The following is a 24,352-nucleotide window of genomic DNA, read 5'->3' on the forward strand; positions in this document are numbered from 1 at the left end:
TCTCTTTTCTGCCTATTATCCTAATTTGGATTTCCAGTATTATGGAGGATAGAAATAGAAAGAGTGGATAATCTTGTCTTGTACTCAATGTTACAGAAAAAGCAGTCAGTAGCTCATTGTTGTTTTTTATAGACATCCCGTAACAAACTGCCATGGTTTTCTTCTATTCATGGTTTAGTGAAAGTTCTTACACAAAAGGAAGTTAACTTTTGTCAAAGATTTTCTTCAATACCTACTCAGATGATTATATGGTTTTTATTTTGTATTCTGTTACTATGGTGAATTATATTTCTTGTATATTTCTGGATTTGAATTACTAAATTTAATAAAATTTTTTGCATCTGTATTTATACAATATTACTTTATTATAATTTTCCAAGTTTGGGTATCAGGGTTATGGTAGTCATAAAATAAAGCGAGTAGTTGTCACTTCATTTACTTTGAGTGACTTTGTTAGATTTTTTAAAAAACATTCTTTAAATATTTGATGAAGTTTACCAGTGAAACCATCTGGGCCTAGAGATTTTGTTTTGTTTTGTTTTGTTTTGTTTGTTATGGAAGATTTTAAGTATAAATTCAGTTTCTTTAGGAAATATGGAGCTCTTAGAGTTTTCTATTCTTTGTCATGTATGATAACTTGTGTTTTTCAAGGAATTTTGCTGTTTAATCTAGGTGATCAAATGCACTCATAATTCTGCTCACTTTTTAATGTCTAGGATATTTGTAGGAACATTACAAAATCTGTGTCATTCTTGATATTGGAAAGGCCAAATCTTTTTAATATTTCAAATATGTAAAGATCCCTCTGCTTTGTGGAGATAAACTGGAATGGCATTCAAGGCTTTCTGCTCATCCTGGTGCCCATCACATGCTACCTCCTTTAAAGTCACGTTCCCTGAACCACATCTATTCAGGAAGGGATGGATGGTGCTTCTTTGACTTTCCACAGCTTCTAAGAGATCTGACAGTTCCTACCATGTTATATTAGTAGTAGTAGTTCATACCTTTCTTTTATATTGAATGAAAAGTTTCTTGCTAACTGTAACTTCAGAACCTGCTCTGGCTATAAAGCCTTAATTAGTAAGAAAGGGAGGCAGGTAGGCAGACAGGCAGGCAGGCAGGAAGTCAAAGGTGTTCGAGGGTAACTGTAATAGTTCACATTGCCCTCTATATAAGACAAACTTGCAGGGCTTTTTCAGCTTAAAAGCAATGCTGGGAAAAACACAGTAGTTCCAGAACAATGCTCAATTAAGGGTGGTTTTCATAGTGATAAGAATGGATTGTTAATAAAACATTTAAATTTTTTTTGCTTAATATTTTATAACATCGGAATCACATGTATGAATCAAACCATCGGGATGTGCAAGCATTTTGGGGCAAGGAACTTTGTTTTCTTTGCCTACATTTAGGTGGATATGAGGAGAATGGACCTGCTTCCATGAATGGAATGCTTTCTGACTTGCAAAGGCCTCCTTAGTCCCACGGGTTGACCACCATGTTTAAGCAGTGGGGTGGTAGCCCTTCCACCTGTGTTGGTAATAGTGGAATTATCTTACCTGTCATCATCTAAATTTATTCTTAGAGGTGAGACAGAAAAGAATCCACCCTGGTAGACAGTTCAACATCATACAGAGCCCCAGGGACCAGAGTTAATTTCTCCTAGGCTGCTTACCAAAAACATAGAGCAGGGGAAAGTCCTAGAACCAGTGTCATCACTATTCTGGAGATAAGAGTTCAAGACAAAAAAGGAGAGATTTGTTGTAAAGTATAAGAAGAGCATGAACAGAGATCTAGACATGAAAGTAAAAATTAAGTAAAGAGCCCACTGATAACACTCTAGATCCCCCAAAGAAATCAGGGAATGTTATGGTGAGATTCTTTCAGCACCCAGGGAGGGGAGGAGAGTAGGGAAGAGGCAAATACAGAGATACACTCCATATTCTCCACCTACTCTCAGCCCTGGCCTGAGTTGGCTTCTTCCCTCCTGCAGGCATCAAGTCCTGAGACTTCAGATTTTGGAGTGAGCCAAATCCAGCCACCTCTTCCTAACAATGTCATCTTGTGCAATTTTTCTTACAGTTTCTGACTCGGTTTCTCATCTCTCATTTTCAAGATGAAGCCCACTGCTCAGAGTTGAAGAAAGGATCTGAAATATCAAAGAGAAATTGCTTCGCACAATAGGTGCCACCTAGAAGGCCTTCAGTGGAGAGTTGCTCCTAGTTTTTACTACAATGGGTCGTTCTAGTATTTGCTGGGGAGTACAGAGAGCAGGTGGGGGTGCCCGCCGGCCTGTTACAGCAGAGCACTTTTATCCCTTTCACAGGAGAGTCATTGGGAAACAGGACTGCAAGAGCGAGAAAATTCCAAGTATGTGTCATCACTCTGTTGCCTCGCGCAGCTGTTTCCGTAGGGATACAATGGTGTTGTGTTGTTAAGGAAACTTGCTGTCAAGCAGCAACGCAAATAAAGCACTTAGTTTTATTAAGTTATATTACAATAATTATGGAAAATAATGGGCCCCAGATGTAATTTATTCAGTGGGGAAGGACAACCCCCTAGCTGTCCAATGGCTCCTGGAGCCAGAGAGATGGCACCCAGCATGCTGCAGTCTAGCCTCTCCCACTGACCACCTGAGCCTGCTGAAGCTGGCTTATATAAGGCTTTGGAAAGAGAAAGGGCTTTGGTTACTCTCTGGAAATCAGGAAAAACTGTTCCAAGATGTGTGTTAGAGAAGGTCAGGATCTCGTGTTTAATAAGCAGTTTTAGGCCTGAATTCGCTAAGGACAGTGTGTATGGGCCTGTTTTCCCCCAGTACATAGGGTCAGAGTCCTGCCAGCAATAGCCAAAACATGGTAGAATCAGTCAAGAGATCTAACAAAAGTGCTCTTGGAGGCAGAAGTTCAGAGAAAGAAGTAAATTTTATGCTGAGAAATCATGATTCCACACTCTGGAGTGAGAACTCTAGACAGTTTACTCTGTGGTCACTTACTCGTATTTCTACGTAGATGGAAGGTCTCGGCCCTGGAGTTCTGGTCTACGTTTCTGCTCCTTTTTCTCCAAGGAACAGGTGGGGGTTCCTCATAAGTGCCAGGTCATTTCCCAATTAATTTACAAAGTATGTTTGTTGGCAAATTGTCTCTGCCTGAAATCACCTTCATTCTTTTGTCTGATCAGTAAATACTTTATCTTTCACGATTCAGTTTAAACATTGGCTCCTCTGGGAAAATTCTGTCCCTCCACCACCATCATACTTACCATAAGAGGCTTATTCTATTATAACTTCTTATTCACAGGGTGATGAAACCATTCAGCATTAGTTTGCATGTCTCTTTATCATTACTATCCTATTGCGTTCTAAGCATTTGCTCACCAATCTTTCTCTGTCTTATAGACCAGCTTCCGCAGGAATGAACCCAGAAAAAAGTCTACATCTGTATTTCCAGCACAGGGGCTGGCACACACTGAGTGCTGAACTGAACTGAACAGATGCTGTAAGCAAGGAAGAGTCAAATTTTGCACGATTTTACTGAGGAGGAAGGCGCTACCTCAAAGCCAGGTATTGTATATGAGTTATTCTGCTGTCATAAACCATGACTGGCACTAGCTACAGGCACCCCTGCAGGATGGGCTTACCCACAGCATGTCCCACAGGACATCCATGGCCAATGAACTGTTGCTAATTCACAATAACTCCTGAGATGTATGTGTTAGGATGGGTGATGCTACAGACCCCCCTGCCTCCCTGCATGCACTGTATACAGGGTTGTATGCACCCACTGGTGTGCCAACGAGTGGTTCAGAAACTGAGTTATGAACTAACTGCGAGTTATTCTTCTGATAATTGCTTACCTTGTGCTACTTTAAATTTTCTCTAATAATATTCAGGAGGACTTAGTACAACCACACTAATGGGGTTTCAAAAGGTTTTGTTTCATCTCCACAGTCTAGCTGAAATAGCATCCTATTGATTGGCAATATGTACCAGGAATCTTTAAAGTGTTTTTGGTCCCCTTTGAACCATCTATTTGCTTTCCGTGAAACTCCTAAGGTAGCAATCAGGCTAGCAAAAAATATAGTGTGGCAACAGAATCATTTATAATCCAAAAATGGGAAAACAACCAAGCTATATTTACAAATAATTTCTAGTAAAGTAAGAAATTGCAGTATCATTTTAGTACAAAATAGAAATCAATTATATTGACAATGAATTTCTTATACAGTAACACATATTTAATATTAGAAAAAAACTTTCAACCACACAGGCCATCTTCCCCTCAGCAAGCCCTAGGGAAAGGGCTTGGAGTTTTAAGCATGGACATCCAGGAAACTGCTCCATGTGCATACAGAAACACAGGGAGGCTCAATGCAGCATTGATTTTGCAATTAAGAAAAATTAGAAACAAATGTTCATCAAAACAGCATGATGCAATAATTATAGTTATTCACAACATACACAATAAGGAGCAGAGATTTTTCAAACTTTTTTGACCACAAAGTACAGTAAGAAACACATTTTACAGGGTGAACCAGTAATGGCAGATTACACTTTCCAAGGAGGCCTCAACAATATGACCTGTTTCACATGTCCCCCCTCCCCTTAAACTTGAGCAACCTTTGCAACTGGCTTGGTCAGTAGCATATAGTGGAAGTGATGCCATGTGTCTTTCAAGGCTGAATGTCTTAATCCATTTTCTGTTGCCATATAGAACACCTGAGACTGGGTAATTTATAAAAAATAGAGGTAATTTTACTCACAGTTCTGGAGGCTGAAAAGTCCAAGATCAGGTGGCTGCATCTGGTGAGAACCTTTCTGCTTTGTCATGACACGGCAGGAGGCATCAAATCACTAAAAAAGCAAATGTGCTATCTAAGGTCTTTCTTCCTCTTCTTATAAAGCCACCAGTTCCATCATGGGGGCCCTGATGACCTTATCTATTTCTAATTGCCTCTTTAAAACCCCACTTCCAAACACCATCAACATATAAATTTAGAGATTAAGTTTCCAACACATGAAATTTTGGGAGAGATGTTCAGTCCATAGCACTGTGTCATAAAAATGCTAACACTTTAGCCTTATTCACTTGGAGCCCATCATGCTGGGAGGAAGCTCAAATTGGCCCATGAGAAGAGAACACCGTGTGTGGGGGGATGTTCCAGCTGATAGCCCAGCTGAGGCCCCAGCTGCCATTAATCGTGAGATACAAATAAAGATGCCCGCTGATGATTCTGGTGGGAGAGTGGGGTAGAAGAGGAAAGATGTCTTCCCAACATTATATTATTCCCATCTGGGGCTGCAGATGTCATGGAGCAGAGGTGAGCCATCCACCATCCACAGTGTGCCTTGCCCAACTGCTAATCTATAGAATCCATGGGTATAAAAAAAGTTTTGGGAAGGTTAGTAGCAATTGTACCTGGAATGCAAGTATTTGCAACAGAAATAAAACTTTTACTAATAATTCTTACCATTAAAAAATTTCAAGTCATGCTATAGAAAAAAATTAAGAACCTCCTCTTCCATGTCATTCTTTGATCACTCAATCCCATCTCGTTCAAATAAATTCCAAAGATACAGGGATTCCTTCCTTCCCCCCTCCTTCTTTCTTCCCTTCTCTCCTTCCTTTCTTCCATCCTTTTTTCCTTCCTTCCTTCCTTTTTTTCTTCCTTTCTTTTCTTCCATCTAGAAATACTCATTGTTCACCTCCTATGTTTCAGGTACTCTGCTCAGTGTGGGGACTCTAGGAGTGACATAGACACAGATGTTTCTGCCCCACAAAGCTTATAACCCAGATGAAAGGACAGACATATGAGTTTTAACTAATTTAATTCTTTATACAATAAAGAGGAGTACTAAGTGCATAGATCTTTTAAGGGCCCAGGAAAATATTTAAGACAACTACAACAAATTATTGACAACACAAAATTTTTAAAAGCTGTAAGTACAATTGAATGTTTTTTCAAATATCTACAAAAATAACATGTGTCAACTAGAAATCCATAACTTAATTTGCATGATTGTATATTAAGATTACATTTGGTATGGGCTATGGTTGCACTTACGTACGCTTGCTAGGGTATAGGGTGGAGTTATATATAGCAGGTGTGTCAATAGGCTGGAAGGTGGGTAAATGGGTGGGTGGGTAGGCAGGCCCAGAATGAGCACAGTTTTTATCATGCCCTGGTGGTAAGTGTTATGAGAGGAAAGCTCTGGTGCCTGGAAATCCACTGACTTTTGTTTATGTGACACAAGCTGCCAAATTCCTGAAAACCAGGAACATACAACAGAGTCATTGTGATTTAATGTATTTCATGTGTCCTCTGTGCAAGGCATTGATATGGGCTCTGGAGAGTATTAGGCAGAATCACTCCTGCCCTCTGGAACCTGCAGTCTTATCTTGAGGATAGGGCAAGGGCTCTGTTCTAAAGTAACAGGATAGTCAAGTAAGGGGGATGATAAACGAACACACCCTGCTCTGTGAGAGTTAAAGGATGTGAGAACAAGAGAACTGGGGAATATGCTCAGAAAAGAGCTGATATTTGAAGTGGGCCTCCCCTATGCCCTTGCAGGCTGCACAGACCAGATGGAGGGCCTGGGTTGAAGAGCTAGCAGAATATTCTGAATTCACAGTGGTGTGACCCTACAAGGACCAATTTATATCTTCACTTCATGTATGGATTAAATAAGATGTAAGGATTAAATAAGTTCACACATGGGATGTGCTTAGAACAGCGTCTGGTATAGCGTACGTGCTTAACAAACATCAGCTTGTTATAATCTTTACTTTTCACTGAAATAACAACGGTTATTTAACACAGTCAATGGCCAGGCATCGGGTTCCTCTACTTGCATAGGCTAAGATTGCCAGACCTCATGAGGACACCTCATTATCTCCAGGGGTGACTTTGAGTTAACTTTAAAAATGATTCATTCTTTATTACCCATTCCTTAGGACTTTCTACTGCCCTCTTTCAGAAAATTATCATACATGTGTAAATCTATGATAAATATGAATATGAATCACACAGTGTTCTGATCTCATGTTGGCCTTCATACAAATATGAACATCACATCATTCCTGCCCTCCAGAGCCAATACTCAATTCCGGGGAGTGACAGACACATTTGAAATCCAGCATCAGAAAGTACAAAGCGGAGTGGTTTCCCAACAGCCAAACGTGGGGTGAGGAGGAGACTGAGAAAGGCTTCCCACAGGGGCTACTGCATGAGCTGGGTCTTGAAGGGGGACTAGACTTTCCCAGGGATGGAGACAGGGTGGATCCCTAGGAAAGGAAACAGCCAGGTAAGGGCCTGAGTGGCGACAGGGTTCCTTGGGGAACTCAAAGTTGTCCGGTACGGCCAGGGTAGATGGGGTGGATCATAGACAGGTGAGGCTGGAGAAGTGGTGGAGAGTTCCAAGGAGTCTCATGGTACGTATGGGACAGAGTGAAGTTCAAGGACAGGAAGGACAGGAAGCCACAAGGAGTGTAAGGCTGCAGATTCCAGATCAGATGCTAGTTCATTCTGGCCCAAGACCCTGGCTTCAGCTCAGCCCATTTGAGGTAAACACTTGGATTCCAGTCAAGGAAATGCCTTTCTGGTCTTTCTGATTTTCTATATTTTCTAGAATGTCTTCAAAATCCTGATCAATGAGCACATGTCCCAAAGTTGGTTCATGCATTAATTCACTCATTCCACAAATATCTATTGTTTGCTTTGTACCTGACACCACTAAGCTCTAAGACTCAGTGATGGAGACGTTGCCATTGCCTTCAAACAGACACTAACTGGGGTGAGACAGGTAAATAAATCAGTAATATTCTGTGGCAGGATAAGTGAGAAAATAAAACAATATGCTCTGAAAAATGGAATGGGGTAGGAAGAGGAGAGACAGATGGCAGAAAAATTGAAGGAGGCCTTTTATAGAAGTGCATCCATTTCCTGAGGTTCCTGTGGGATTCTACAAGCCTGACAGGCAGTTCTTGATCAAGCTCTGGCTTCTCTTTGCTTAACAGTTCTTCCCTCCATTCATCTGTAAGCAGCAAAGAGAAACCAGGCCATACCTTCCACACTTTGCTTTGAAATTTCCTCTGTTAAACATCTGAGTCCATTGTTTACAAGTTGTACTTTCCACACACAAAAGGATGTGATTGAGCTAAGCCTTCTGCCATTCTATAGCAAAAATCATCTGTGCCCTCACTAGTAGCACCTGTAGCTTCCAAATTCTACCAACAGTCTGCTCAAGACAATCTGGGCTTTGTCTAGCATGTGGCTAAACATTTACCCAGCCTCTGCTCATTGCCCAATGCCAAAGTTACTTCCCCATTTTTAGGCATTTGTTACAGCAGCATCAAGCTACTGTCATCCTACTTCCTACTGTCATTGAGCAGAAGGACATGACAAAAAAGTCAGTAGGAACTGGCTTAAGCAACATGGGGGATTGCCTAGGCAAATCCAAAATCCTTAGGGCGGGCTGGAGCCTGTTGAGTAGGAGCAGACACTGGAGTTCCAGGAGGAATTTCTTCCTTAGGAGAACCTCCCCTCTTTCTTCTTTTAAGGCCTTCAAGTGAAGTGGACCAAGCCGACCCAGAATATCAAAGATGGTCTTCATTTAAAGCAAACTGGTGGTAAATGTTAAATCACATCTACAAAATAGCTGCAGAGCAACACCTAGATGACTGTTTTGTTGAGTGACTGGAGACCCTAGCCTCGCCACATTGACATACAACACTATCGCCAGAAGGGAATCCATTCAGCATCCCAAACCTTAAGAAGCACAGTGTAGGGAGGAGATTCATCTTGTAATTAGTAAATGCCAGGCCTCCTTCTTATACTTTACCCACAATGATATTTACCTGTAATCATCACACAAATGTGATCACATAAGTGCTGCAATGAAACTGGAACTGAGAAATTGAGCCAAATGTAAATAACTCAGGCCAAGTCACACGGCTGGGAAGTAGTGAGGCTGTGATGTGAAATTACACTGTTTGACTACAGTGTTTTTGCCCTAAGACCTTGTCCAAAGAAGGAGCGTGGTGCTGGCCCATGCTTTGTCCCTGACCATCAAGCACATAAGGAACTCTGCAGTGCCTCCCATGCTAGGGAAATCCAAGCCACTGCCCATTGCGTTTCTGCCTAACCACGCATCTGCAGCTGGTTCTGTGTCAGTTTCCCAGGGCTTCTGTAAAAAAATCACAGCAAAGGCCAGGCACGGTGGCTCATGCCTGTAATCCTTGCACTTTGGGAGGCCGAGGAGGGTGGAGCACATGAGGTCAGGAGTTCGAGGCCAGCCTGGCCAACATGGTGAAACTCCGTCTCTACTAAAAATACAAAAAATTAGCCTGGCATGGTGGCATGCTCCTGTAATCCCAGCTACTTGGGAGGCTGAGGCAGGAGAATCGCTTGAACCTGGGAGATGGAGGTTGTAGTGATCTGAGATCATGCCACTGCACTCCAACTTGGGTGACAGAGTGAGACTCCATCTCAAAAAAAAAAAAAAAACTCAGCAAAGCAATCTCAAAACAATAGAAATGTATTGGCGCACAGTTCTGGAGGCTGGAAGTCCAGAGTCAGGGTGTTCCTCAGGGCAGCACTCCTGAAACTGCTCAGAATCTTTCTTGGCTTCTCCCTAGCTTCTGGTGCTTGTTGGCAATCGCGGAACTTTTTTGGCTTGTGGCACATGACTTCAATTGTTACCTCCTCCATCGTATGGCGTGCTCTCAGTGCATCTCTGTTTTTACATAGCACTTGCCTCTGGGTGTAGGTGTCCAGATCTCCCTAATGTTATAAAGACAGCGGTCATTGGATTAATGGCCTTTCTAATCCAGTATAACCTCATCCTAACTTGATTATATCTGCAAACACTCTCTATTTCCAAATAAGGTTACATTCACATGTACTGGGAGGGGGGACTTCAACATAACTTTTGGAGGGACACAATTTAATCCCCAACAGGCTCATACCAGTAGTAGAAAGCTAGCCTCTGCAAAGCAGTCACAGTGTTTTCCCTTGACCTCATGCTGTTCTTTATACAAAAAGCTCCATTTCTCAGACTAGGCAACATGGCAAAACCCCTTCTCTACAAAAAATACAAAAATTGGCTGGGTGTGGTGGCACAAGCCTGTAGTCACAGCTACTCTGGAGGCTGAGATGGGAGGATTACCTGGGTCCAGAGAGGTCAAACCTACAGTAAGCTGTGATAGCACCACTGTACTATAGACTGGGTAACAGAGTCAAACCCTGTCTCAAAAAGATTAAAAAATATATATAGAGAGAAGAAAAGCTCCATTTTACTAATTCTGCTGAATGTGGCCTTTGGAGTTTCATTTTTCTAGAAGTCTCCTAGAGTCTCAAAGTTCAGTCTGGTTAATACTGGGACATCCCTGATAGTTGGAAGACACTGTGAACCTTCTCATCCATGTGCCACATTTAGATTGAGAGATAATTGTGTCTTCATGTTAGCACTTCCATGCACACAAAAAGACAGCTCAAAACCTTGAAAAGTTCAAGCAGGAGAGCTGTTGACAACACATTGAAAGCTAAGCTGTTCCTTGTCATTATAAACAAACCTTTTAACTATTTCAGCAAGTTAATCTCTGGGGTGTTAAGATACTTCTAGTTAGAACTTGTGTCTTTACCACCTTATTGAGGGCTTTTTACATAAGCTTCTCTAATATAAGCCTGAGCCTGAGTTCTCATCTCCCTGAACTCAAATTCCCTGTGCTCAACTCTCCAAAATTTGGGAGGGAATAAAACATAAGTGATTACCTTGTGTTTATTTACAAATGGATAGAGATTCATTAAAAAGTGTTGTATTTTAAGCTGCCCGAATAAGAACAAAAGAGGCAGAGAGAAGATGAAAGAGAAGGAGTGGGAAAGATGGGAATATGAATGAGAGGGAGCAAGTGATAACAGAAATCAACAACAACAAAGAGACAGGGGATGAAAAGACAGAATGTGAAGGAAATGAAGGTATTGAAGCCACTCAGAAGGGAAAATAGGCAATGCTGGAATGATGTTATGAGAAAAATAATGCCTGGCAGAAAAACTTCCAACCAGATAGCCCTCTGGTGCTCAAGCTTGTTCTCAAAATAGGATTAATTTGTTGCTAAAAATTAAGAGAGAAATCTGTTGGCCACACAGATGAAACAGCCAGTCCCAGCCAGCCCTGGAGGCTGTGGCACAGTCCTCCTGGTCATGCAGGAGACAGTGGGAGGCAATGGGAGGGTGGCCAGAGACTCTACATTTGATGTGCTGAGTTAGCCTCCCACACAGCTGTCCCCAACTCAACACCTACCAGGTGCATCTGGACAAGCCCCATGTGAAATCACAGGCTTTGAGGCTGACTGAGCTGATTGGCTTCCTTGCTGGGCTACTACTGACTTAGGGCAAGTTACTGTCTCATTTTCCAGGTTCCTCAGCTGTGAAACACAGACAAAAGCTACCTTTCAGGATTGCTGTGAAGATAAGGCACTGTAATAATCTGTGAAAACACACTCACCTCGGAGGCTGGAACCCAGGAGGTGCCAGGCAGCCTCTACTTAGGTGTGTGTGTGGTGACTTCAGCATATGGGACAATGATACTCAGGCCTATGCAAGCCCCTTGGGTCCTAGACTCGTCATGGCCATCTCCACATTATCTGTGACTTTGCTTTGATGGCATCCTCCAAGATCATTCTCTCTTAGAACTTGAAATCTCAGTCCCCATCTCTATCTGCCATCTCTCATTGTTCTACTTCTGTTTCCTCACTCATACCCAGCTGCTTCTGTTATGCTCAGTAAAACCCCCAGCCCTTGGGCTGGCATCTTCAGCCTGGCTTTTGTCTGACTCGGAGTCTCCAGTGCAGTCTGCCATTTTGAAATGCTCTTCCTCTCCTCTGATGTCCTCAACCTGGATGAACATATCAATGCTCAAAAATCACTGCTATCACCCTCTCTTTCTGCTTCTTCTGCTTATTGTTTCTGTTAGCAGCACCATCCTCTCGGCCAGAGGGATCTGAAGCTCAACCCACTCTTGATTCTTTTTTCTTCTATAATGCCCAAAAGCCAATCATTAGATCCTACCACCATTTTCACTACAAAGTTTCACGGTGCCACTACCCAAATGAATTACTCTGTATTAATCTTCTTATCTTTAAAATGTGTTATAAACAACCCACCTCTTACAGATGACACTCAGATTCAGTATTATGGAGAATGCATTTCTCTAAGATGGCATCACCCTGTTAAAGAAAACCTTACTCAATGATGCTTGTTAAAGCACAGAAAAGCTTACTCAATGATACTTGTGTAAATCACATCACAATAGAGGGACCACTGCAAAGGGATTTTGCAACAGGGAAGAGAGATTGAGCCCAACTCGGAGCACAGCACTGGTAAGTGGGAATTTATAGCCAAGGAGCAGGGTGGGGACCACTAGATAGAAAATTACTAAGAGGAGATATCAGGGGTGAGGGTGCAGGGATTCTGGCTAAAGAAATCTAACAGGATTCTTGCTGAAAACAGGCCATGTGATCAGACAGCACCCGGGGATGATGGACAATGAGAAACTCGGTCATATATTGAAAATACTGGATCAGATATCAAGGGTGGGGGAGTTCTTGATAAACTGACTTAGCAGGGTACTTGGCCCAAACTGGACTTTACAAGGAAGTACACAGGTAGACATAGGAGAAGCTTCAGGTAACTGGCTACAGTTTGGCCAAGCAAGGAGTTTTTGTTAGTCCTTCCTCTTGTTCAAGGAAAGGAGAGACATTCTTCTTTCTTTTGAACGCTGTAATTCCATTTTCTCATGTGGTCACCTTTTGTTCACTAAGGACCCACTGAGTCACCTGTTGGGACTTGATAGTTCCAACAGACTGGATGGTGCAAGCAGTCAGGCATTTAATGCAGGGATTTTTTTAATGGAAAAAAAGATTAATAGTCGGAAACTCAGTTTCTGAGCCCAGAGGGCAGCCAATCAAAAAGATTTCTAAACACTGCGCTTGAAGCCTCTTCAAGTGGTGTGGGAGCAGGCAGTGGCAAGCTGATAGACCTTCCTGGTTTTCAGTTTTAACACCACGAAGGTTGTCTGCCCCTGAGCTATTGTGGTGATCTCTCTGATGTCTGTATCAAGTCCTCCAGCTTCAGCTTTTGGGGCTCCAGGAAAGGAGCAGTTTTAATTTTAATGATTCCAAGTCAGAAGGGTTGGAGAAAATTGGAAATATTAGTCTGGAGTGTGGTTGCCAGATTTGGGAGGAAGCTTGGAGAATTCAGGATCCAGTCCAGTGTGTAGACAAATCAGAAAACCACAAAAACAATGAGCAGGGCTAAATTTCAGTAAGAGGTGTGCTATAGTTTTCTTCTGAAACATAATTTCTCTCTCTCCATTCACCCCCATTCCTACCAAAAATAAGCAAAGACTGATTTGCTTGCAAAATAAGTTTAGTCTCATTAACTTGGCCTGATTATTTATATAAATGCAGCAAAAATAATGATTGACCACCTAGGCTCTTTTTGAGTTTCCTTTCCTGGAACTTTTAGGGGAATCTCAGACTAAACAGCTAAAAGCCTTTTAAAACTAGAAAGTGAAGCCAAGGATTTGCTCTCAGGCTGTTTCTGAAATACTTAGGGATTTGAGTGAATATCCCTTTTATAGGTCTCCAAAATATCCTGGGGTTCCTAGGCCTGCCAGGAAGTGACACTCTTTATTCACCTGGAAGAAAACTATGTAAGTGAACCAAGTATGCAACACACCATGGCGATAATTCTTTTCCAAGAGGCTTTATTGACTCCATAAAGTCAACCTTAGTTTCTTAAAGTCGTCATATCTGAAGATACAACATTCCAGTTAAGGCCTTCATAATATATCCAGTGTTTTCAATTGTGTACTGTTACAAAGAGAACATATTCTTACTGCACATATGCAAATAACTACATTATCATAAAATAAAAATGTTTACTAATAGTTTTCTAATTCCAGAGGGATCGGGTAGGAGGAAAAAGTAATTATTTATTCTTTATTCACAAATGAATACATTACCAAATTGTTCTAAGCTATAGATAGCTTAAGATAAAAGAGAAAAACTTGGCCGGGCATGGTGGCTGACGCCTGTAATCCCAGCACTTTGGGAGGCTGAGGTGGGCAGATCACGCGGTCAGGAGATCAAGACCATCCTGGCTAACACGGTGAAACCCCGTCTCTGCTAAAAATACAAAAAATTAGCCGGGCGTGATGGTGGGCGCCTGTAGTCTCAGCTACTCGGGAGGCTGAGGCAGGAGAATGGCGTAAAGCCGGGAGGCGGAGCTTGTAGTGAGCCGAGATCCGGCCACTGAACTCCAGCCTGGGCAACAGAGTGAGACTCCGTCTCAAAAAGAAAAAAAAAGAGAGAAAAACTTTTCTTAAATTTGGAAAACAAAACATTAAAGAACCAGCAATGTTTCCAACAAAAAGTCACTAAAATATTGTCCTCATCAGTTCATTCAGTCCTGTGTAATTCTTGTTATTCTTGAGCTTGGGATAGAACTTTCATGAAGCCATCAGTTTCTTTGTTAGAGTTCTGCAAATTCTTACCCAGTCCACTGGTGTGATCTTAAAGTTTTCAGCAGAAGCCTGTATTTTTAAAGTAACTTTCGTAGTCTTTTCCATGAATATCTTTGAAGAAGAAGCAAGTTTGGACTGTAGCTGATTTCAAATGCTTTCAGAGAAGAACCAAAGTAAAATAATAACTGTCCATAAATAACAAAAGACTTAAAATGGCCATATGTCCATGCTTAAAAATATGAAGAGAGTTCATTATAATTATGCAATTGCCAAAGATATTTGGCTATTTCTGTGACATGCATTTTCACATAATTTTAATGGAAAAGACCAAATTCTAGTTCCGCACTAGTGTACAATTAATACTAAACCTAATTTTAGTAAAACTTTATAAAAGAATCTATCCAATCTCAGCCAGTTTTGGCAGCAAAAGATAATATTTCTTTTCCAGCATCCTTTTTCCACAAAAGTTTGGCCAAGGAAAGAATCTTTGTCAACCCCATCCCACTTTTGAGGAACCTGCCTCTCTAAAATCTCCCTATCTGCCATGGTCAATATGGAAGCAGTCATTTTACAATAGCTCCAGGCCCTGACTTCAGTTGATGGGGCCAGAGGAAGGCATTTGATCAGTTTGTTCCAGGAATCAGAGTTTTTCTCCAGGAATTTGGATTTGGAACCAAGAGATTCCAGTGTTGATCTAAATCCTTTTTGGACAAAAGAAATATAAACTTAAGAACAGTTTTAAGAAGAATAATTGTACCTACCTCATCAGAATGTTATAAGAATTACATAAGTCAACACATGGAAAATGCTCAGAGTGGTACCTAGCACATAGCAGACAACCTATAAACATTAGCTAGAATTATCACTGCACTATTATTGTAGGCTCACTTTATCACAGAGCTGTCTCAGAATGTAGATTGTCACAGAATGTTTTATTTATCTATGATGGCCAGAAAAGATCTACTACTGCCCCGAGTTCTCAGGGCTTGGTGATTTAATCTGATGCAAGTGACTTGAAGGGTTTCTGCCTACCTGGCTACCTCCAGGTCTGTCTTCAGGGCTGCTTAGAACTTTCTGGGATCCATGTGAATATTCCTTTCATCCTCAATTACAATTTATAGAAAGCTGAGATCTGTTTATTCACATGTCAAGGCGAAGCTCAAATACCACCTTTTATCCTTCCCTACCTCTGGACAACTTCAGTCTCCCCTTTTCCCATCCTCCTGAAAGTCTATCAAAGTCATTACCAGAATCTTCCTTAATCTACAGCCTGTGTTGGTCTGTGCTCGTTGTTCATTTCCCTCCATGACTGAAACCACGAACTCTTCCCTTTACTTCAGTGAGGTTCTGAAAGCCTTGAGACAGAAACTCCTTAACTTTCCTTTGGCACTGCCTCCTAGTTCACCTGTCCCTCCTTGGGTTAGCCTCCCCCTGGAGTCACAATAGAAGAGTTCTCCTCTTCCTGAAGCCCCCTCACTCCAAGATATCCCCTGCTTATTCTTGGTTCCTTATTATCAGCATTTAAATGCTCTTAAATCTCTTTCACCTTATTTTTTTAAAAAGAAGTTTTCCTCTTTGGTAGTGCTTTTTCTCCATTTCATCATTCAAACATCTTCAAAGCATGTTTGGCAAATCCTGCCTCCTAGACTCTGGTTTTCTTCTTTCTCATCTGCTATGATTTTAATGTGTCCTCCAAAAGTTCATGCACAGGAAACCTAATCCACAATGCAATGCAACAGTGTTGAGATGTGGGGCCTAATTAGAGGTGCTTAGGTTATGAGGGCAAAACCCTCATAAACTAATTAATATTGTTATTGTGGAAGCAGGTTAGTTATCACAAGCCTGGTTTGTTATAAAGCTAGTCCAGCCCCTGTGGTGTCTCTCTGTCTCATGTACTCACATTTCACTTCTGCCTTCCACTTTCCACCATGGGTACCCTCAACAGATGCTGGTGCCATGCTCTTGGACTTCCCAGCCCCCAGAACCATAAGCTAAATAAACTTTTCTTAATAAATTACCCACTATGTGGTATTCTATTATAGCAACAGAAAATGGACTAAGGCATATTTCATGAAGCATAATTTGTCAAGACCACTAATGATCTCCTTATTGCCATTGGTAATGGGTACTTTCAGAAAGATCTTGAATTATCTGGAGCATTAGACGTTAGAACATTTCTTCCTTTTTACAACGTTTTGCTCTCTACTCCCATTTTTTCCCTCTACTGCTTGGGCCACTTCTGAGTGTACCTTCTGTGGCTGCTCTTTTTTTGCCCATCCTTTAATGTTGGTCAGCTGCCTTGAGCCTCTTCTCCTTTGGTATAACTCTCTCTCTCAAACACCTCTTTGACTCCCATATCCTTATTCCTGTTCATCTTTACCACAACGGCTCTAAAATTAAGGTCCCACCCTAATTACTTTCCTAAGCTTTGTTCTCTTATATTTACCTGATCTTTGGACATTTCCACTGAGTTCCAAGTGTGCAAATCAAGCTCGACCTGTCTGTAAACTAAACCCATAATCACTCCCATCTAACTCTTCCTCCTGTATCAACCATCCCCTGGAAGCTGTGAACATTCATCCAGGGTCTGGAGACAAAATCCAGAGAGCTGCTTATTTCTCCCCGTAACCTCCAAATTTCTACACAAAAGCAACTTCCAAAGTCTACTCTGTAAGCATCTCTTAAATATGTCCTCTTTTCTTCAAACAAACTGCCAAGGCTGTGTTAGGAGCTTCATAATTTCTTACCAGGATTACCACCACATCTAGGTTTTGCCCTCTAATCCAGTGTTAGCATTCAGACTAGGTGTCCTCCTCCCCAGCTGCAATGTTGATCATGCCTCTCACCTGCCTAAAGCTTAGCCTCTGGATAACTGTCAAACATTTTCTTCCTCAGTACTCAGGTCAAAAATATTTCTAATAAATTTTTATTGTTTTGTCTTCTTACTGTATGTTTTGTTCCACCAAAAGAAGAGTTTCTAGAGAAAGCAGAGGATTGATGGGTTCACTGGTGCTCACTGGAAACTATCAAATTTGTAATGTGAGCATCCCAACATGCAGAGGAACCAGAAGTTCAATATTTGAGCTGATTAAGGATCAATCAGCCAGTTCCCTAGGCAGGGGAGAGACTCTGCTTCCACATTATCAGGGACTCAGAGAAGCTGGATAAACGTCTCTGCTTTCTTTCCTCTGGTCCATCCTGCTCCAGTATCAGTGGTGAGCAAACTTTATCTGGCTCTCTTCCTTCACTGTCTATTATCAATTTATTTTACCTTGGGGCTGTAATGTCCCTGCTACTATAATGCAATGTCTTTTGTGACCTTTCTCTATTGATATTGAAGGCCCTCTTTCTATTCCTTTTTTTTTTTTTTTTTTTAGCATCCAGCACTATTTCTCAAAACACATCTGTACTTGATTACATGACCTCTGTTATTCATAACCTTTGCAATGGGTCTTTGCAGGAACTCCCAGCTAGAGGAAGAATGTACTTCATTTTTAACTCTGTACCAGTCTTGAGATTTCCTTTGGCAAAAAGCAAAAACAAAAACACGACCACCACCAACACAAAACTCAGCAGAATTAAGATGTAAGTTTCAAGCCCAGACCTCAAGAGACCATGCATTTTTCTGCTCTTTCTCGTACCTCTGCTCAGGCTGCACTGAAGACAATTCCTGCCAAACCTAATTAGAAACTGCATGAAACAGAGCCAAGTTAGTCCAATTGTTCCAGCCAAAGCTCAAGACACAATGAGCGCCCAGCCTCAATCAGCAGAACCAGGTACCCAGCCCACCCCGAGCTGGTCACAGGTGGCTGAGTTATCTCTGCTGAGATTAGAACTGCCCAGGTCACCACTCAACTCATGGACAATAACAAATGCTCATTGTTTTAAAAAGCAACTGATTTTTGGAATGATGAGTTACTTATCAATAACAAACTCACACATCATCTCTTACCTCTTTTCTGTGTATCAGAGTAAAATAGGAAAAATACTCTCATATATTATTTACAATACATACAATATATTATAGGTAATGTCTATCAAATAATATATCTAAAGAACATAATAAGCACTCAACAAAGTATTCATCCCTCCTTATATTATCCTCTAAAAACTATAAATATTTCTCATTCTTGTGTTGAGTAATTTAAAAAGCAATGCCATCATTACCAAAGTAAATGTAAGATGTAGTTCTAGGCCTCAGCATTCAGCCTAAATCATAGGCCCTAAAGAGTGGTGTGCCAATGGTCAGCAATTCTGACAGCAGAAGACTTGCCTAAGCCCTGTTTTTAAGCTGGCTGCTTGTGATGGAAACATGGCCCGTAGAAATGTGTGCAGATAGACACGGGAAATAAGCAAATCTTTGAGAAAGCCTTAGCTGAGATTATTTTGCTCATCTTGGAATTAAAAAAAACATCATCACCCTTGCCATGTGACTTGGCTCCTCCATTTTCCCTCAGAATATGATTAATTGCTCTCTAAATAATAAAAGTCTTCCAGGAACAATAGAAAATATCTACTATGGAACATTCATAAATATTCAGCTGAAGCCTGGTGGGAATGCTAGGCTCCCATGAGAGCTCTGTGCTGACACTGGAAGTCAGAAACCAACTCGGAGACATAAAACTGTGCAGTAAAAATATTTACACAAATGAGTTTGGGGTGAGTTGTCAGAGTGCCATGTTCCTCTTTTGCCTGGACGTCGGGAATTAATTTGGACCTGATGGTGAAGCTCAGGTCTCAAATCATAGCAGCTTTTTTATATCCATGGACAGCTCACATAAATGTCAGGGGTGAGCAGAGTAGAAACACTTGGGCCACTACCATAGTAGAGCCCAGGGCATCAAAATGTTGCTGTATTTCCCTTTGATTCCATAGGTTCCATCCAGCCTTCTAGAAATCATTTGGTGCCACCTACTAGAAACTAGGAAAAACAAACTATTAGACTCAGGTCCCATCTCCTCTCAAGGAAACTACATGCCAAAAAGGAATACATAGGTATTTGCAATTCAACACAAGTGCCAGCATGCTGATCTGACCACATGCTACTAGAGCATAAGAAAAACAAAAGACTGCAGGGGTTGCAGGGGCGATGGGGTCAGGTGGATGACTGCACAGGAAAGGCTCTATGTAAGATGGGGCATCTGAGTGGGTCTCAGAAGAGGTTATAAATTCTTGCAGGTGAGAAGAGAGTAAGGGAATGCTACGCATCTCTGGTGTGGTCTGGGAAACCATGGGTGACAACGATGTGGTTAGGGACCACGAGCTGGAAACATCAGCCCTAAATCTGGAATGGAAATCTGGGGATCCAGAAAGATGCAGTGAGCTTTCTCTCCATTTCATTTTTGGTTTATTCTGGCTGAAGTTTTGCCAGGGGGAAAGGTTATAAAGGGCATTGGAATGTTAGTCTGTCTGAATCCTTCAGGATTTGAAGGTAACAAAAGCAAGAACCAGCCCTGCAGGTCATCGTGTGCCTGAAGAAAATGACAGATGGCCACACAGAGGCAACAGACAGCTTGGAACAGCACATGTGCTCTCTTTCCTGCCCCTCTCAGCTCTGGAAATATTTCTGGGAAAGCAGAACGCCAGCATAATCCATCTGGAAACCTTAGATTAGGAAGAAAAAAAAAAAACAGGATCATGTCTTATTTCAACTTTCAAATGTTTTGAGGAAAGTGCCAAGAGAAGGGGCAGAAAGAAGAGAAACAAAGAAGAGAAGTGAGAGGAGGAGATGAAGAAGAAAGAGGAGACACAATTAGTTGAACTATGTTTAGCAGTAGATTCACTCTAGAAGATTCATTCTGATGGCTGAAACTTCCAGAACACGGATAACATTTCAAGACACTGACATGATGGGGAATATTAATTTGAATGTGCTATTTTCCTATGATAGCATTTTAAGACTGTAAGTATAAACAGCTACACAAACAAGCCCTTATGTGGGTTCAGATGTCCACAACAACATAACTTTATTTTTCTACCTGCAGCGCCACTTTTACTCAAGAGAAGAAAATTAAATTTTAAGTAATTCACGTTAAGCAAGCAAATCAAGGATTTTCAGCTGGCTTAGTGCTTCTCTCTCACCCTTTCTCCTCTGAGTTGGTGTAAGTTCTCCAGCACCAAAGCACTGAGAAGGAAAGTGCTGGGTTCTCAGTGCTCAGCATCTGTCATCATTAGAGTTTATTGAGATTTCTCCTTAACTGCTGGACTCTGTTTGCTGGCACCTGGACCTTCTGGTGTGGCTTGAGCTATCTACCTCCAGCTGGTCCCCAAGGTTCTCTCTATACTGGTCACTCTGCATCTTCATCAAAAGTCTCTTCTAAAACATGAAAGCTGACACTTGACTCTTTTGTTTCTCTCTGTATGTTTGATGTAATAACCCTACCAGACAACATGAGCATAGATGCCCTTGCTGCCTGACTCAGGAAGTGGGTGGGAGGGGAACACGGGGCATGGCACAGAACAGGACGTACTGAAAGCTGAAGCCTTTGGTTAATCCTTTACAGTATTATTCTGATACATCCACAGTAGCATTTATTTTTTTTTGAGGCAGAGTCTCGCTCTGTCACCCAGGTTGGAGTGCAGTGGCATGATCTCAGCTCACTGAAGCTCCACCCCCGAGGTTCATGCCATACTCCTGCCTCAGCCTCCCAAGTAGCTGGGACTACAGGCACCCGCCACCATGCCTGGCTAATTTTTTGTATTTTTAGTAGAGATGGGGTTACACTGTGTTAGCCAGGATGGTCTCGATCTCTTGACCTCAGGATCTGCCCGCCTCAGCCTCCCAAAGTACTGGGATTACAGGCGTGAGCCACGGTGCCCAGCCCATCCACAGTATTTTTTTAAACAGGTTTTTCACCTCACCCTCTCTCAATCCATGTCAAAAAGCTCCCACTCCAAGTTCTTTAAATGCCCCTCTAGATAGACCCGCTATACATACATCCAGGTAACTACTATGACCTGCATACATACAGGTGATGCAGGAGAAGGGGAGCATATCACAGCATACAGGTATACGGTCGGCAAAATGCAAAATGTGGGGTGCTCTGTAGAAAAAAAAACTGTTTAACAAAAACATTGCAAGGACAAAAATAGGAGAAGAAACCTACAGAGTCAAAGAGATTTATATATGTCTACCAACTGCAATATATTCACCTTTATTGGATTCTGATGAAAACCAACCAATATAAAAATCTCTGACATAATAGAGGAGATTTAGACACTAACCAGAGACGTGTGATATGAAAAATTGTTAACTCTTTTAGATGGGATATTATTAGAGCTATGTTTAATTAAAAGTTTTTATCCTTTAGAAACACCTAGAGAAATATTCAGAAATTAAACATAGATATCTGATATTTGCCTTAGAATATAAGGACTAGAAAATGAATGGATAAAGTCAACAAGGATACCCAGGAATTGAACTCAGCTCTGCACCAAGCGGACCTAATAGACATCTACAGAACTCTCCACCCCAAATCAACAGAATATACATTTTTTTCAGCACCACACCACACCTATTCCAAAATTGACCACATAGTTGGAAGTAAAGCTCTCCTCAGCAAATGTAAAAGAACAGAAATTGTAACAAACTATCTCTCAGACCACAGTGCAATTAAACTAGAACTCAGGATTAAAAATCTCACTCAAAGCCGCTCAACTACATGGAAACTGAACAACCTGCTCCTGAATGACTACTGGGTACATAACGAAATGAAGGCAGAAATAAAGATGTTCTTTGAAACCGATGAGAACAAAGACACAACATACCAGAATCTCTGGGACACATTCAAAGCAGTGTGTAGAGGGAAATTTATAGAACTAAATGCCCACAAGAGAAAGCAGGAAAGATCCAAAATTGACACCCTAACATCACAATTAAAAGAACTAGAAAAGCAAGAGAAACACATTCAAAAGCTGGCAGAAGGCAAGAAATAACTAAAATCAGAGCAGAACTGAAGGAAATAGAGACACAAAAAACCCTTCAAAAAATCAATGAATCCAGGAGCTGGTCTTTTGAAAGGATCAACAAAATTGATAGACTGCTAGCAAGACTAATAAAGAAAAAAAGAGAGAAGAATCAAATAGACACAATAAAAAATGATAAAGGGGATATCACCACCGACCCCACAGAAATACAAACTACCATCAGAGAATACTACAAACACCTCTACGCAAATAAACTAGAAAATCTAGAAGAAATGGATAAATTCCTCGACACATACACTCTCCCAAGACTAAACCAGGAAGAAGTTGAATCTCTGAATAGACCAATAACAGGAGCTGAAATTGTGGCAATAATCAATAGTTTACCAACCAAAAAGAGTCCAGGACCAGATGGATTCACAGCCGAATTCTACCAGAGGTACAAGGAGGAACTGGTACCATTGCTTCTGAAAATATTCCAATCAATAGAAAAAGAGGGAATCCTCCCTAACTCATTTTATGAGGCCAGCATCATTCTGATACCAAAGCCGGGCAGAGACACAACCAAAAAAGAGAATTTTAGACCAACATCCTTGATGAACATTGATGCAAAAATCCTCAATAAAATACTGGCAAACCGAATCCAGCAGCACATCAAAAAGCTTATCCACCATGATCAAGTGGGCTTCATCCCTGGGATGCAAGGCTGGTTCAATATACGCAAATCAATAAATGTAATCCAGCATATAAACAGAGCCAAAGACAAAAACCACATGATTATCTCAATAGATGCAGAAAAAGCCTTTGACAAAATTCAACAACCCTTCATGCTAAAAACTCTCAATAAATTAGGTATTGATGGGACGTATTTCAAAATAATAAGAGCTATCTATGACAAACCCACAGCCAATATCATACTGAATGGGCAAAAACTGGAAGCATTCCCTTTGAAAACTGGCACAAGACAGGGATGCCCTCTCTCACCGCTCCTATTCAACATAGTGTTGGAAGTTCTGGCCAGGGCAATCAGGCAGGAGAAGGAAATAAAGGGTATTCAATTAGGAAAAGAGGAAGTCAAATTGTCCCTGTTTGCAGACAACATGATTGTTTATCTAGAAAACCCCATTGTCTCAGCCCAAAATCTCCTTAAGCTGATAAGCAACTTCAGCAAAGTCTCAGGATACAAAATCAATGTACAAAAATCACAAGCATTCTTATACACCAACAACAGACAAACAGAGAGCCAAATCATGAGTGAACTCCCATTCACAATTGCTTCAAAGAGAATAAAATACCTAGGAATCCAACTTACAAGGGATGTGAAGGACCTCTTCAAGGAGAACTACAAACCACTGCTCAAGGAAATAAAAGAGGATACAAACAAATGGAAGAACATTCCATGCTCATGGGTAGGAAGAATCAATATCGTGAAAATGGCCATACTGCCCAAGGTCATTTACAGATTCAATGCCATCCCCATCAAGCTACCAATGACTTTCTTCACAGAATTGGAAAAAACTACTTTAAAGTTCATATGGAACCAAAAAAGAGCCCACATTGCCAAGTCAATCCTAAGCCAAAAGAACAAAGCTGGAGGCATCACACTACCTGACTTCAAACTATACTACAAGGCTACAGTAACAAAAACAGCATGGTACTGGTACCAAAACAGAGATATAGGTCAATGGAACAGAACAGAGCCCTCAGAAATAACGCCGCATACCTACAACTATCTGATCTTTGACAAACCTGAGAAAAACAAGCAATGGGGAAAGGATTCCCTATTTAATAAATGGTGCTTGGAAAACTGGCTAGCCATATGTAGAAAGCTGAAACTGGATCCCTTCCTTACACCTTATACAAAAATCAATTCAAGATGGATTAAAGATTTAAACGTTAGACCTAAAACCA

The 24,352-nt window shown here is 41.2% G+C and overlaps 1 protein-coding gene across 4 annotated transcripts in view; it reads right to left on the bottom strand.

The window, feature by feature from the left end:
• The window catches only part of RNF144A (ring finger protein 144A), a 535,340-nt gene that overhangs the window by 368,161 nt on the left and 142,827 nt on the right, over positions 1–24,352 (bottom strand). For all 4 annotated transcript variants that reach the window (XR_010130072.1, XR_008677175.2, XR_008677172.2 and 1 more), the window contains one exon: positions 4,756–4,846. The gene's annotated coding sequence lies outside the window, so the exon portion shown is untranslated. The remainder of the gene's footprint in view (positions 1–4,755; positions 4,847–24,352) is intronic.

The sequence above is a fragment of the Gorilla gorilla genome, chromosome 12, assembly GCF_029281585.2.
Source record: "Gorilla gorilla gorilla isolate KB3781 chromosome 12, NHGRI_mGorGor1-v2.1_pri, whole genome shotgun sequence".
NCBI lineage: Eukaryota > Metazoa > Chordata > Mammalia > Primates > Hominidae > Gorilla > Gorilla gorilla.